We start from the raw sequence: 14,080 nt of genomic DNA, 5'->3' as shown, positions 1-14,080 counted from the left end.
ATTCCTCCAGATTGTTTGAGGATCGGATGCAGTAGGGGATGTGCCTCATTTCCTTGGGAAGGTAATCACAAGCCTCTAAACCTTACCCTCTAAGCTGGCTTAAAACTCAACATTCAAAAAACGAAGATCACGGCATTGAGTCCCATCACATCATGGCAAATAGGTGGGGGAAAAGTGGAAACAGTGACAGATTTTCTTAGGCTCTAAAATCACTTCAGACAGTGACTGCAGCCAGGAAATTAAAAGACGCTTGCTCCTTGAAGAAAAGCTATGACAAACCTAGACAGCATATTAAAGAGCAACTTGATTCTAACCTGTCTTGGGTCTACATGTTTGTGGGCAGCATGTGCTTGTGCTTGGTCACTTAGGCGAGTCCAGCTGTTTGGGATCCCATGGGCTGCAGCCCGTCAGACTGCTCTGTCCATGGAGATTCTCCAGGCAAGAATACTGGAGTGAGTTACCATGCCCTCCTCCAGAGGATCTTCCCAACCCAGGGATTGAACTCAGGTCTTCCACATTGCAGGGGGAATTCTTTACCGTCTGAGCCAGCAGGGAAGCCCATAAATACTGGAGCAGGTAACCCTATCCCTTTTCCAGGGGATCTTCCCCAGCCAAGAATCGAACTGGGGTCTCCTGAATTGAGGCAGATTCTTTCCCAGCTGAGCTACCAGGGAAGCCCTGTAGGCAGCATACAGTTAACTTTTTGCACTGGGTGGGGTTCCAGTCTCTGCAAAACACTTCAAAGGACATGACTCAGAATATTATCCATAGTCCTTGAGGAGGAACTAAAAGTCCTTGACTCATTTAATGGCTAAAGTACTATTATTTTGCCTCGCTTGTTTTCCTTCCTTTCTGCATTTTCTCACTTCCCTGATTTTTTAAAATTATTTTTATTTATTTATTTCTGGCTGCACAGGGTCTTTGGTGCTGTGCGTGGGCTTTCTCTAGTTTTGGTGAGTGGGGGCGGTGTCTGGGCTTCTCATTTCGGTTGTTTTTCTTGTTGCAGGGCACAGGCTGTGGGCAGGCTTCAGTAATTGTGGTGCACAGGCTTATTTGCTCCACAGCACGTGGAATCTTCCTGGACCAGGGATCAAACCGATGTCCCCTCCATTGGTTGGCAGATTCTTAACCACTGCACCACTGGGAAAGTCCTCAATTCTCTGATTAAATTAAAGCTTTGAAACTCAGAGAAAACCTAGAAGGCTGACGTTTTCTACAGACAAGAGGCAGGCAGAGGGTGTGTGGCGGATCTGTCCTGGGAAGACCCCCTAGGGTCTTGCCCAGTTACAGATTTGTTATACAAATACAGGAGCGTCTCATGGAATCTGAAGGCAGGACCTTGAATAGGGACTTGTCAGGAACCAAGACAATTGTTCTGTTTATCTTTCTAGGAGCATAAAGTGTGTCAACTATGCCTTTCTCCACAGACCAGCCCTTCATTTGCTCATCAGCACACAGTCACTCAGCAAATATGTATTGAATTCTTACCTTGGACTAAGGCTGTTCAAGGCACTGTGGCTAGAGAAGAACACATATCCCCAAAATGTTCGTCTAAGCCTTTCGAACTGACACGTTCTTTTGATTCCAAGAGCCCAAAATTTTTGGACTTCCTGTTTCTATTTCTCAATCCCACTTCTACAGGTTCGAGTGAAGGTCTTACAACTCCAGAGAAAATTGGTTTTAGGTTGGAGCGGTGCAGACTCCTGACTTAGTATCAGCAGAGGGCACCAGTGAGCCTGAGGAGCCGTGAAAGCGTTCTGGAGCCCAGTCAGACCTCTGTTCTGACTGCTGTGTTCCAGGTGCCCCTCAGGTGTGCAGAGAGTTGTCTGTGAGGTTTCAGGTTAAGGCCTGGAGTTGGGAGCCTGGTCCCAACCAGGTGACCATGGTGAGATAACTAGCCTTCCTGAAAAACATGGAGAGGGACTTTCCTGTGGTCCAGTAGCTAAGACTCTGTGCTCCCAACGCAGGGGGCCTGGGTTTGATCCCTGGGCAAGAGAGCTAGATCTCACATGCCACAACGAATGATCCTGCATGCCACAATGAAAATCAAAGATTCTGAGTTTAGCAACTAAGATCCAGCATAGCCAAATAAATAAATACATTTAAAAAAAAAAAGTGGAGAAAGAGTTAAAGTTAGTATCTGCTGGGAAACTGAAGTAGAAAACCAAACCAACAGTGCAAACAGAATGTCACGCTAAAGGGAACAGACTGAGACACAAAAAAAACAAACAGATACAAAGGAAGGAGACAAACAAGAGTCAACAAGATGAGCAAGCGCATTTAGAAGGTTTATTATTCAAAATTAAATCCAGAGGAAGGACAGACATAAGGCCTGGTTGATCCGGTGATTCAGTGATGTGGTGGGACCCTTCACTTTCTTCATTTCGAGTTATAAGGAAGTCCACGTTGCACGCTTCCCCAGTGTGGTGAGAGAAGAAGAATGACTTTCCACAACTCTTTCTCAAGTGGAGAAAGTGAAAGTGAAAGTGAAGTCACTCAGTTGTGTCCGACTCTGTGCGACCCCACAGACAGCAGCCCACCAGGCTCCACTGTTCCTGGGGTTCTCCAGGCAAGAACACTGGAGTGGGTTGCCATTTCCTTCTCCGATGCATGAAAGTGGAAAGTGAAAGTGAAGTCGCTCAGTCGTGTCCAACTCCTAGCGACCCCATGGACTGCAGCCCACCAGGCTCCTCTGTCCATGGGATTTTCCAAGCAAGAGTACTGGAATGGGGTGCCATTTCCTTCTCCATGAAGTAGCTTACAGGAGATTAACTTTTATTTTTAGAAATTTTCATTTAAAAAATATTTGGGGACTTCCCTGGTGGTCCAGTGGATAAGACTCTGTGTTCGCAACTCAGGAGGCTCGGGTTTGATCCCTGGTCAGGGAACTAGATTACCACAGGCCGCAACTAAGAGTTCACATGCCACAAAAGACCTGATGTAGCCTAAAAAATAAATAAATATTAAAATTTTTTTTATTTATTTCTGGCTGCACTAGGTCTTCGTTGCTGAGCAAGGGCTTTCTCTAGTGTCAGTGAGCAAGGGCTACTCTCTGGCTGCAGTGCTCAGCTTCTCACTGTGGTTGCTTCTACTGTTGCAGAGTTCTAGGTCATACGGGTTTCAGTAACTGTGGCCTATCATCTTGGTTGTCCTTGGGTATGTGGACTCATCCTGCACCATTGACTGAACCCGTGTCCTCTGCATTGGCAGGTGGATTCTTAACCACTAGAACACCGAGGAAGTCTGAGATTACTTTTAGATTAGTGGTTCTTAACCACAAGGCCGTTTTCTCTGAGGAAACTTTGGGCAATGTCTCGAGACATTTCTGGTTGTCACAGGTGGAATAAAGGGGTGCTATTGGCATCTAATGCTAGTTGGGTAGAGATCAGGGATGCTACTAAACATCTTGCAATGCACAGGACACCCCCTCCCCCTACTGAAGCTCCAGAACAAAGAATTATCCTGTCCAAAATGTCAAGAGTGTCGGGGAATTCCATGGTGGCCCAGTGGTTAGGACTCTGCACTTCCACTGCCAGTGACATGGATTCAGTCCCTGGTCAGGGAACTGAGATCCCGCAAGCCCCAAGGCACAGCCAAAAATATAAAAACAAAGTGTCAAGAGTGTTGAGACTGGGAACCCTGTTTTAGACCAAGTAGACTCATGTCTCTGAAGCACCCAGCCTGGGTATGGGAGGGCTGGTAATGAGTGGTCAGAGAAACAGGTGTTCAGTATGCTCTTATGGTCAGTCATGTCCAACTCTTTGCAACCCCATGGACTGTAGCCCATGAGGCTCCTCTGTCCATGGGGTTTTCCAGGCAAGAATACTGGAGTGGGTTGCCATTTCCTTTTCCAGGGGATCTTCCTGACCCAGGGATGGAAACCAAGTCTCTTCCAACTCTTGCACTGATGGGCGGGTTCTTTACCACTGCCAAAGGAGGAGGATGTTAAGATAAACATGGGACTTCCCTGATGGTACAGTGGTTAAGAATCCATCTGCCAGTATAGGGGTTGAGGGTTCAATCCCTGGTCCAGGAAGATCCTACATGCCTCGAGGCAACTAAGCCCATGTGCCACTACTACTGAGACCACCTACAATCTAGAGCCCAAGAGCCACAACTACTGAGCCTGAGTGCTGCAACTACTGAAGCCTGAGCACCTAGAGCCCATGCTCCACAACAAGAGAAGCCACCACAGTGAGAAGCAGTTTGGGGAGAATCAGTTCATTTCCGTTGCTCTGTCGTGTCTGACTCTTTGGGACTCCATGGACTGCAGCACGCCAGGCCTCCCTGTCCATCACCAACTCCCGGAGTTCACTCAGACTCACTCATGTCCATCGAGTCAGTGATGCCATCCAGCCATCTCATCCTCTGTCGTCCCCTTCTCCTCCTGCCTTCAATCTTCCCCAGCATTAGGGTCTTTTCCAATGAGTCACTTCTTGGCATCAGGTGGTCAAAGTATTGCCATTTCAGTTTCAGTATCAGTCCTTCCAATGAATATTCAGGATTGATCTCCTTTAGGATGAACTGGTTGGATCTCCTTGCAGTCCAAGGGACTCTCAAGAGTCTTCTCCAACACCACAGCTCAAAAACATCAATTCTTTGGCGCTCAGCTTTCTATATAGTCCAACTCTCACATCCATACATAACTACTGGAAAAACCATAGCCTTGACTATAGGACGTTTGTTAGCAAAATAATGTCTGCTTTTTAATATACTGTCTAGGTTGATCATAGCTTTTCTTCCAAGGAGTAAGCATCTTTTAATTTCCTGGCTGCAGTCACCATCTGCAGTGATTTTGGAGCCCAAAAAGATAAAGTCTGACACTGTTTCCACTGTTTCCCCATCTATTTGCCATGAAGTGATGGGACCAGATGCCATGATCTTAGTTTTCTGAATGTTGAGCTTTAAGCCAACTTTTTCACTCTCCTCTTTCACTTTCATCAAGAGGCTCTTTAGTTTTCTTGACTTTCTACCATAAGGGTGGTGTCATCTGCATATCTGAGGTTACTTTTATTTCTCCTGGCAATCTTGACTCCAGCTTGTGCTTCATCCAGCCCTGCATTTCGCATGATGTACTCTGCATATAAGTTAAATAAGCAGGGTGACAATATACAGCCTTGACATACTCCTTTTCCTATTCGGAACCACTCTGTTATTACATGTCCAGTTCTAACTGTTGCTTCCTGACCTGCATAAGATTTCTCAAGAGGCAGGTCAGGGGTCTGGTATTCCCATCTCTTTCAGAATTTTCCACAGTTGTGGTAATCCAAACGGTAGGTGCTGGGGGAGAATGGACACATGCATATATATGGCTGAGTTCCTTCACTATTCACCCGAAACTGTTCCAACATTGTTAATCAGCTCTACCCACAATACAAAAAAAAAAAAAAAAAAAGGGTTTTTTTTTTTTTTTTAAAAAGCACATGTACCAAAACTAGAGAGGAGCCCCCACTCACTTCGACTAGAGGAAGTCTTCATACAGCAATGAAGACCTAACACAGCCAAGAATAAATAAATAAATATAAATAATTTTTTTTTAAATGCTGACAGGAGATACCCAAAAGAGGGTAAAAAGTGATAGAGAGAGGGGGAGTGTGGATGGTCGCTGAGAAGAGAATGCTATCTACAGTAGTGTTTCTCAAACTTTATTATTCACCTGGGGATCTTGGACTCAACGGTGGGATTGAGCCAACAGGTCTAACAAGCTCCCAGGTGATGCCAATGATGCGTCATGGGCTCCACTTTGAATAGCAAGAATTTAGAGCTGCTGCTGCTGCTAAGTCGCTTCAGTCGTGTCCGACTCTGTGCGACCCCAGAGACGGCAGCCCACCAAGCTCCCCTGTCCCTGGGATTCTCCAGGCAAGAACACTGGAGTGGGTTGCCATTTCCTTCTCCAATGCATGAAAGTGAAAAGTGAAAGTGAAGTCGCTCAGTCGTGCCCAACTCTTAGCGACCCCATGGACTGCAGCCCACCAGGCTCCTCCGTCCATGGGATTTTCCAGGCAAGAGTACTGGAGTGGGGTGCCATTGCCTTCTCTGAAGAATTTAGAGCAGTGGATCTCAAACTGAAGGGTGCATCAGAAGCACCTCATGGGCTTGCTGAAACAGGTTTCTGGGACCCACTCCCAGAGTTTCTGCTTCAGTACTTCTGGAATGGGGCACAAGAGTTTGCATTTCTAATAAACTCCAAGGTGCTGCTGATGCTCCCAGTCCGGGGATCATATCTGAGAGCCATCGATTCAGCATGGAAGTGAAGAGAATCACCTCAGAAGCAAGACAGCTTCACCATTGAGGAGATAAGGAAAATGCAGACAAGTTTGTAGGTTTGGGGGGCAGTAGGAGGCTGAGGGGCGCTTCCCTGGTAGCTCAGCTGCTAAAGAATCTGCTGGCAATGCCAGAGACCCTGGTTCAATTCCTAGGTTAGAAAGATCCACTGGAGAAGGGATAGGCCGCCCACTTAAGTACTCTTGGGATTCCCTGGTGGCTCAGCTGGTAAAGAATCCGCCTGCCATGAGGGAGACCTGGGTTCAATCCTTGGGTTGGGAAGATCCTCTGGAGGAGGGCATGGCAACCCACTCCAGTATTCTTGCCTGGAGAATCCCCACGGACAGAGGAGCCTGGTGGGCTACAGTCCATGGGATCGTAAAAAGTCGGACATGACCTGAGCAACCAGGCACAGCACAGCACAGGAGGCTGAGGAATTTACTGCCCATTGGCCTATACCTTCTCAGTGAAATAGAAGTGAAATCAGCTGAGAGCAAGGGAGAGCTTGATGGGATAAGGAGCTGTAAATATTAGGTGCAGGCTTATGACTTTCTAATTAGCCCTTCTCGTAACCCAAAAAGTCAATTTATTTTGTTACTGATTAAAGGAACATTTTTCAATTACTTCATCCAGACAAGCTGACCAGAAAGTTATGTGGTGCAGTGGAAGAAAGATTAAGATTTTATTAAGATTTTCCTGTGGCTGGTAACTAGAAGCATCTGCTTTGGAAAGGGCCAAGCCTGCAGGCAGATTCTTAACCACTGAGCCACCTGGGAAGCCCATAATAATGGTTACTATTTGTTGAAGGCCTATTTCATGCTAGATCCCTAGTATACTATAGGGTTAATATAATAGTTCTGCAAAGGTAAATAGTAATACATCCTTTAACAGACAAAAATCTGAAGTTAAAATTTTGTTTGAAGTGAGGAATTCCCTAGCGAACCAGTGCTTAGGACTTGGCACTTTCACTGCCAGGGCCTGGGTTCCATCTCTGGCTGAGGAACTAAGATCCTACAAGCCACTGAAAGTGAAAGTGAAGTCGCTCAGTCGTGTCTGACTCTTTGCGACCCCATGGACTGTAGCCTACTAGGCTCCTCCGTCGGTGGGATTCTCCAGGCAAGAGTACTGGAGTGGGTTGCCGTTTCCTTCCCCAGGAGATCTTCCCAAACCAGGGATTGAACCCGGGTCTCCCACATTACAGCCAGACGCTTTACCATCTGAGCCAAAAAAAGAAAACAAAAATTTTTTTTTTTTTTTTTTGCTTGAGGTCAACAAAGTTTCCCTATTTCCCAAATTTTAAATGGAAAAAGATTATTTCTAAACAAAGTATTATACACTGAACCTTGAGTGAGCCACTAACACACACGCACACACTTCCCAACTTTGGGATCTATCCATCTCCCTAACAGGGCTGTACCTTCAGTTTTTGAGGTGTTATTTAACATCCAGTTCTGAGTAGTTAAGGGTAATCCTATTCAGCACTTTTTCTACTGCAGCATAGTAAAGAGAAAGTGAAAGTGAACGTTGCTCAGTCCTGTCTGACTCTTTAGGATCCCATGAACTGTACAATCCATGGAATTCTTCAGGCCAGAATACTGGAGTGAGTAGCCTTTCCCTCCTCCAGGGGATCTTTCCCAACCCAGGGATTGAACCCAGGTCCCCTGTATTGCAGGCGGATTCTTTACCAGCTGAGCCACAAGGGAAGACATAGTAGGGAAGAACAGTAAAGAGACAGGAGGAAACAAACTCACAAATATAGTACAAAAACATAAAATCCCCAAGGACCAGTGACCATGTCATGGAGATTAGACCTGAGAAAATATTCAGAAGATGGAGTGAAATGAGGATATGTCAGAACTGTTGGGTAATTTGATGAAGATGATGGTAGGAAGTGAGGGAGACCAGGGAGAGTCTCTGTTTAAAAGAAAGACATTTTCCTCCACCTCATCTGTCAGTGGACTGATTTCCCCACCTTCATTTCAGAAGCTTGAATCTCATACAGACATTTCAGTGAGTGACTTTTTTGGGACATGTTCCATGGGACGGAGGATGAAGAATTCTTCCTCTCCTCCCCCCCTCCTTTTCTTTTTTAAAACACTTGCTTATTTATTTGGCGGTGCCAGGTCTTAGATGAGGCATGAAGGATCCTTAGTTGCAGTATGCAGAATCTTTGTTGGGGCATGTGGGGGATCTAGTTCCCTGACCAGGGATGGAACCTGGGGTCCCTGCATTGGGAGGATGGGGTCCTAACCACTGGACCACCAGGGAAGTTCCTCCCCCACCTCCCTTTCAACAGACATAGCTTCCTATCCAATTCAAGATGAAAGAAAGGATAGTCACTCAGCCCCTCCTGTTCTCTGAGGCAGGAGAATCTCAGCCCCACCCCATCCCCCAGTTTTCTGACTCTTGAAATGTGAAGGGAAGGAAGAATGGCTGAGATCTTCTAGGCTTTTCAGTCCTTTGGCGACTTCATCTACTTTCTTTGGTCACACGGAGTCCCTCTTTCATTGGACAAGAAATGAACACACGTTGAACACGTACTGTCCACAATGGCTTGGAAGTTACTGAGCAATAGAGCCAAACTAGACCTGCTCCAACACGATTACCCAGCTCCCCAGCCTGCATGTCATGATACAGAATCCACTGAGACCTTATCTGAAATTAGCTATACTCAGAATATCAGAGGAACCTGAACAGGGCACTAGAGTTTCATGTAGAAGCCAACTGAACTCACTTATCATTCTTGGGTTTTATCCCAAATATGGGCAGCTCATCTTTTAACTTCTGTATCTCCCTCTCTTTCCTTTTTTTTTTTTTTTTTGATGTGGGCCATTTAAAAAGTATCTTTATTGAATTTATTACAATATTGCTTCTGTTTTTATAATATATTTGGGGTTCTTTTTTGGGCCCTGAGGCATGTGGAATGTTAGCTCCCTGGCCAGGGATGGAACTCACACCTCTTGCACTGGAAGATGAAGACTTAACCACTGGACTGCCAGGGGGGTCCCCATACTTCTCTTTTCCTCTCCTGTACTTTCGGGCCAATGCCACTTTACTCTCTCTTTCCTGACTCATCCTCCCACGCTCCCTTCCCCAAAATATTTTTCTGCTGTGCCTTCTGGATATTTACTCCCATTATAAACAAACTCCTCCACATTCTTTTCTCCTCTATAATCTTCCCTCCCTCCCTTCTTGTTTTATCTTGAAAATCCTACTTCTGGGACTACTCTTTTGAAGTTAGGTGGCTCAAGATCTCCCACAATCCATACATCATAGGGGCTGGAGGGAGTTCTGCTTTTTTTTTTTTTTCATTTCCATTATTACCAAACCAGTACTCCTCTCAGATGGGTAAAAATTCCTCCACCACTTTTCTTTCTCATCCACCGGTTTATGGTTCTAGACTGCATTTATAAGAGCTTGTAGCCCCTGGCTCCTGTCTACTGCTAACCCCCGTCCTTGCCAGCACCCTGATAACTTCATCTTCCCTTGAAAGAAACATGAAATCTCATGGTTATGAGCCACACTTCAGTGACTTATGCAACTCAAGTGACATATAGTTTCACTCCAGGGAAAGTGGACTCACCCATGACCATGCAAGAAACTGCTCCCCGTTAGAAATCTTTGGGTGATCCCCTGGCAGTCCAGTGGGAGAAGGCAATGGCACCCCACTCCAGTACTGTTGCCTGGAAAATCCCATGGACGGAGGAGCCTGGTAGGCTGCAGTCCATGGGGTCGCTAAGAGTCAGACACGACTGAGCGACTTCACCTTCACTTTTCACTTTTCATGCATTGGAGAAGGAAATGGCAACCCACTCCAGTGATCTTGCCTGAAGAATCCCATTGACGGAGAAGCCTGGTAGGCTGCAATCCATGGGGTCGCCAGAGTCGGACACGACTGAAGCAACTTAGCAGCAGCAGCAGCTGGCAGTCCAGTGGTTAGGAGTCTGTATTTCTAGGGGCCCTGGTTCAACCCTGTGGTCGGGGAACTAAGATCCTGCAAGCTGCAATGTGTGGCCAAATGTTAAGTAAAAATAATAATAAAACAAAATGGAGATCTTTGACTTCAGTGTACCTACCATTCTCTATTTCTACCTCTTCCAAACCCTAGCTTTTATTACTGTTTTGAGATCGTACAGAGTCCTGTAGGTTCTTTTTTTTTTGCCAGCTTTGAGGTTTGACCGACCCAAAAAAGGCATAGGGGTTCTTTTATTTTGTTGAAATATAGTTGATATACAATGTTGTGTAAATTTCTAGAGACATGTAGGTTCTTGATCTTTCTTTTCTCAACACATCAGCTCCATTACTGCCAAACTTCCCTTGCTCTGTAGTCTGACCTCCCTGGTTATCACCTCAACTAGTCCTTGAGGAGCACTCTCACTTCCCGCATCCCTTCCTTCTTCTGTTGTTACTGAAAGGTGTGGGGAGGGGTATACAGGTCTGCTTGCCACTCAAAAGCCGGTAAACAGGCCGGGTCACTGGAAAGGAAAGTTTGCTTTATTTCAGATGCCGGCAACTGGGAGGGAGAGTGGCCGACCCTGTCCAAAGGCCGACTCCCCCCCAGCCCGACAATCAGGGGGTGAAGGTTTTTATAGACAGAGTGGGGGGGATTACAGGCAGAAAGAGTACAGTCATCTCTAACAGTCATCTTCAAATTGGTCATCAGTGGTCTGATCAGCATCATCTTGGTGGTTGTAGGTACAGTTAATCTTCAGTGGGGTGCACTTGTTTCCATTTCTTTGCAGTCAGTTCTCAGAATTGTGGCAGCTCAAGTCCTGGGCACAGTCTGGTCATCATGTAGTTAACTTCTCCACCTGGTGTTTTGGTATCTATAAGACAGCTATAAGACAAGTCACAGGGTATGGCTCAGAATATTATCTATAGCCCTTGAGAAAATATTAAAGGTCCTTGACTATGCTTAATGACTGCATTATTATTATTTAGTCTCCTTGGACTGTTTTCCTTTGTTTCAGTATGTCTCACTTCTCTGATTAAACTTATTAAACCTGTGAAGTTTTTCACAGGCAAAAGTCAGGCAGAAGATACTGTGGGTGGCAGTGGGGGGATCGGGTGAGCAAGGACCATATGGTCCTGCTCTGTTTTACTATCAGAAAGTGAAAGTGAAAGTTGCTCTGTCGAGTCCGACTCTTTGAGACCCCATGGACTGTAGTCCATGGAATTCTCCAGGCCAGAATACTGGAGTGGGTAGCCTTTCCCTTCTCCAGGGGAATCTTCCAAACCAGGGATCAAACCCAGGTCTCCCAAATTGCAAGTGGATTCTTTACCAGCTGAGCCACAAGGGAAGCCCAAGAGTACTGGAGTGGGTAGCCTATCCCTTTGCCAGGGGATCTTCCCGACCCAGGAATCGAACCGGGGTCTCCTGCATTGCAGGCACATTCTTTACCAACTCAGCTATGAATTGACATCCAACACCATCTTGAGAACAAATTCGGTGCTGTCTTCTCCGCTCCTGTACCGAGAATGATGAGGAATGCTACAAGAATAAGTACTGCCTCAAATTTCTGGATCTGTGCACCCAGAACAATACTCAAGAACCTCCTTCCTTGTCCTTAGTCGATTCTCCTCCTCTTCCATTCTCTCTCCCTTTCCAAGCTTCCCCCACGCACCTCAAGCCCTCTCAAATCCACCTCTCAAACCCAGAGCTTACTCATTAGCTTTTTTTTTTTTTTTTAACTAGTTTTTAAACTTCTTTTTTGCTTTTTTGACACAGGCAGCTGGCGCGGCCTGGCTGACAAGTCCAGAACATTCCAGCCCCAACCTTAACTATTCAATGTTGGCACTTATTTTTTCTTTGCTTTTATTTAGAGGTGCCACGGGGCATGCAGGATCTTAGTTGTCCCACCAGGAACTAAGCCCCCTGCTGTGGAAACTCGGAGTCCTACCCACTGGACCACTAGGAATTCTCTCTTCATCAGTTTTTAAGTCACTTTCATATTATGCATCTATACAGATATTTATTGGTCAGTTTTACTTATTTTTATTTTTCCCGAATCTTTCGCTTAATCCAGATTTCCAACATATTTCTTTTACATCTGCAGATTGAAAGTGACTGAATCATAGAGAAAAGATGACAAAAGAGATGGAAGAAAAAGATCACTTTGCTCCCCCTTTTGACCCACCAGCGCTGCTCAGTTGTTTGAGCTAATAATCCTTTTTCCCTGAAGATAGTTTAAATTGGATTTCTGACATGACCTAAAGTATCTTTGCTAATATCTGTCTCTCTCTATATGCTGTGTCTATCTTTTTCTGCTGTGTTTCATAACAGTCACAGATCCAGTGATTTTCCTCATTATTCATATTTGAGTGAGGATAAGTCTAGATCGGGCTTCCCTAGTGGTTCAGTGGTAAAGAATTAGCCTCCCAGTGCAGGAGACATGAGTTGGAAAATCCCCAGGAATAGGAAATGGCCCAGTCTAGTACTCTTGCCTGGAGAATCCTATGGACAGAGGAGCCTGGTGGGCTACAGTCCATAGTGTTGCAAAGAGTCAGACACAACTGAAGCAACTTAGCACACACGCATGCACTAATACTTTATTAATCACCTCTAGGCCTGTTCCCAGTTATGTGGGGTCCAAAGAGGGGGTCACCATTCACCTAGCTCTCAGCTAGGAGGTTAAGAAGGCTTTGGCTTAGCCCCTCTTCCATCTTGGACCGTCGAGCCTAAAGAGGCAGGTCTGGCCTTTCCTGGGTCAGTAAGGGGCACACACAGGTAGGGGCACAGATGGTGGCCAAGAGCCCAAGCTTGCCATCCATCTGCCAGCCTGGTTGGGTTTAGAGAAAGATTCCCTTGTTGTGGTTCACACTGGGCTTGACTGTGTGACTGCCGGCATCCAGCCAGCAGGACAGACTTCCTCATGCTCCTCTGTGAATTGTAAGACCTGGACCAACCACAGAGCCTCATCCACTGAGCACCCCACAGACAAATCACTAAGGGTGATCTAGGGATCACCCTTGCCATTAATGATAAAGAGGCCCCTGTAGGCAATACCTTCATCTTCCTTGGGACCATAATCATGGGAGAAGTTTCTGGTTACATGGGCCAGCAGGTGGATGTTCCAGGGCCCAAGCCTCCCTCCTTCTGGGGGGTGTTGATCCAAGCCAGGTGAGTGAACTAAGAGTCCACGGAGACGCTCAGTTCAGCTTGTGCAACTCCACAGCACGTTGCTGAAAGCCATGGTCTCCGTGGGGCACACAAAGGTAAATTGCAGATGGGAGAAAAAGCGGGCCCTGTAGTTTCCTTTGTACTCAGAAAGCTTCACCTTCTTGAAGGCACCATCCACCACTGGGGGAACCTGGAATTGCAGGGCGGGTTTTCCAATATGCGCGTTGCTGGATGCCATGACTAAAGCTGTGGTGGGCAAGGGTGGGTGCATGGACTCTGCGATGGGCAGACTCCTTTTGGCAGGGCCCCCAATCCAGTATTCTTGCCTGGGAAAATCCCATGGACGGAGAAGCCTGGTGGGCGGCAGTCCATAGGATCACAAAAGAATCGGACGCAACTTAGCGACTAAACAATATCAACAAGTCTAGACCAGCAAACTACAGCCCATGGGCCATATCTGGCCAGTGGCTAATTTTGTTTTTAACGGCCCACAGGTTAAAAATAGTTTTTACATTTTAATGATTATATTTTTAAATAATAAGAGCTCTCACTGTGTCTCTTGGCCCACAAAGCCTAAAATGTTTATCCATCTGGCCCTATAAGAAAAACTTTGCCAATCTCTGATTTAGAAAGATTTGATAATTGACTATAAATATTCTACATTTATTTTCCTTGGGTCTCTCACTATTTACCTGG

At 46.0% G+C, this 14,080-nt stretch overlaps 1 pseudogene; it reads right to left on the bottom strand.

Annotated features, from left to right (window-relative positions):
* Window positions 1-13,079: 13,079 nt before the first annotated feature.
* LOC105004185 lies at window positions 13,080-13,622 on the bottom strand (annotated as a pseudogene).
* Window positions 13,623-14,080: the final 458 nt, after the last annotated feature.

The sequence above is a fragment of the Bison bison genome, unplaced genomic scaffold, assembly GCF_000754665.1.
Source record: "Bison bison bison isolate TAMUID 2011002044 unplaced genomic scaffold, Bison_UMD1.0 scf7180017864472, whole genome shotgun sequence".
NCBI classification, from domain to species: domain Eukaryota; kingdom Metazoa; phylum Chordata; class Mammalia; order Artiodactyla; family Bovidae; genus Bison; species Bison bison.
Note: the sequence above shows the minus strand (reverse complement) of the source record. Positions and strands in the feature narration are given on the sequence as shown.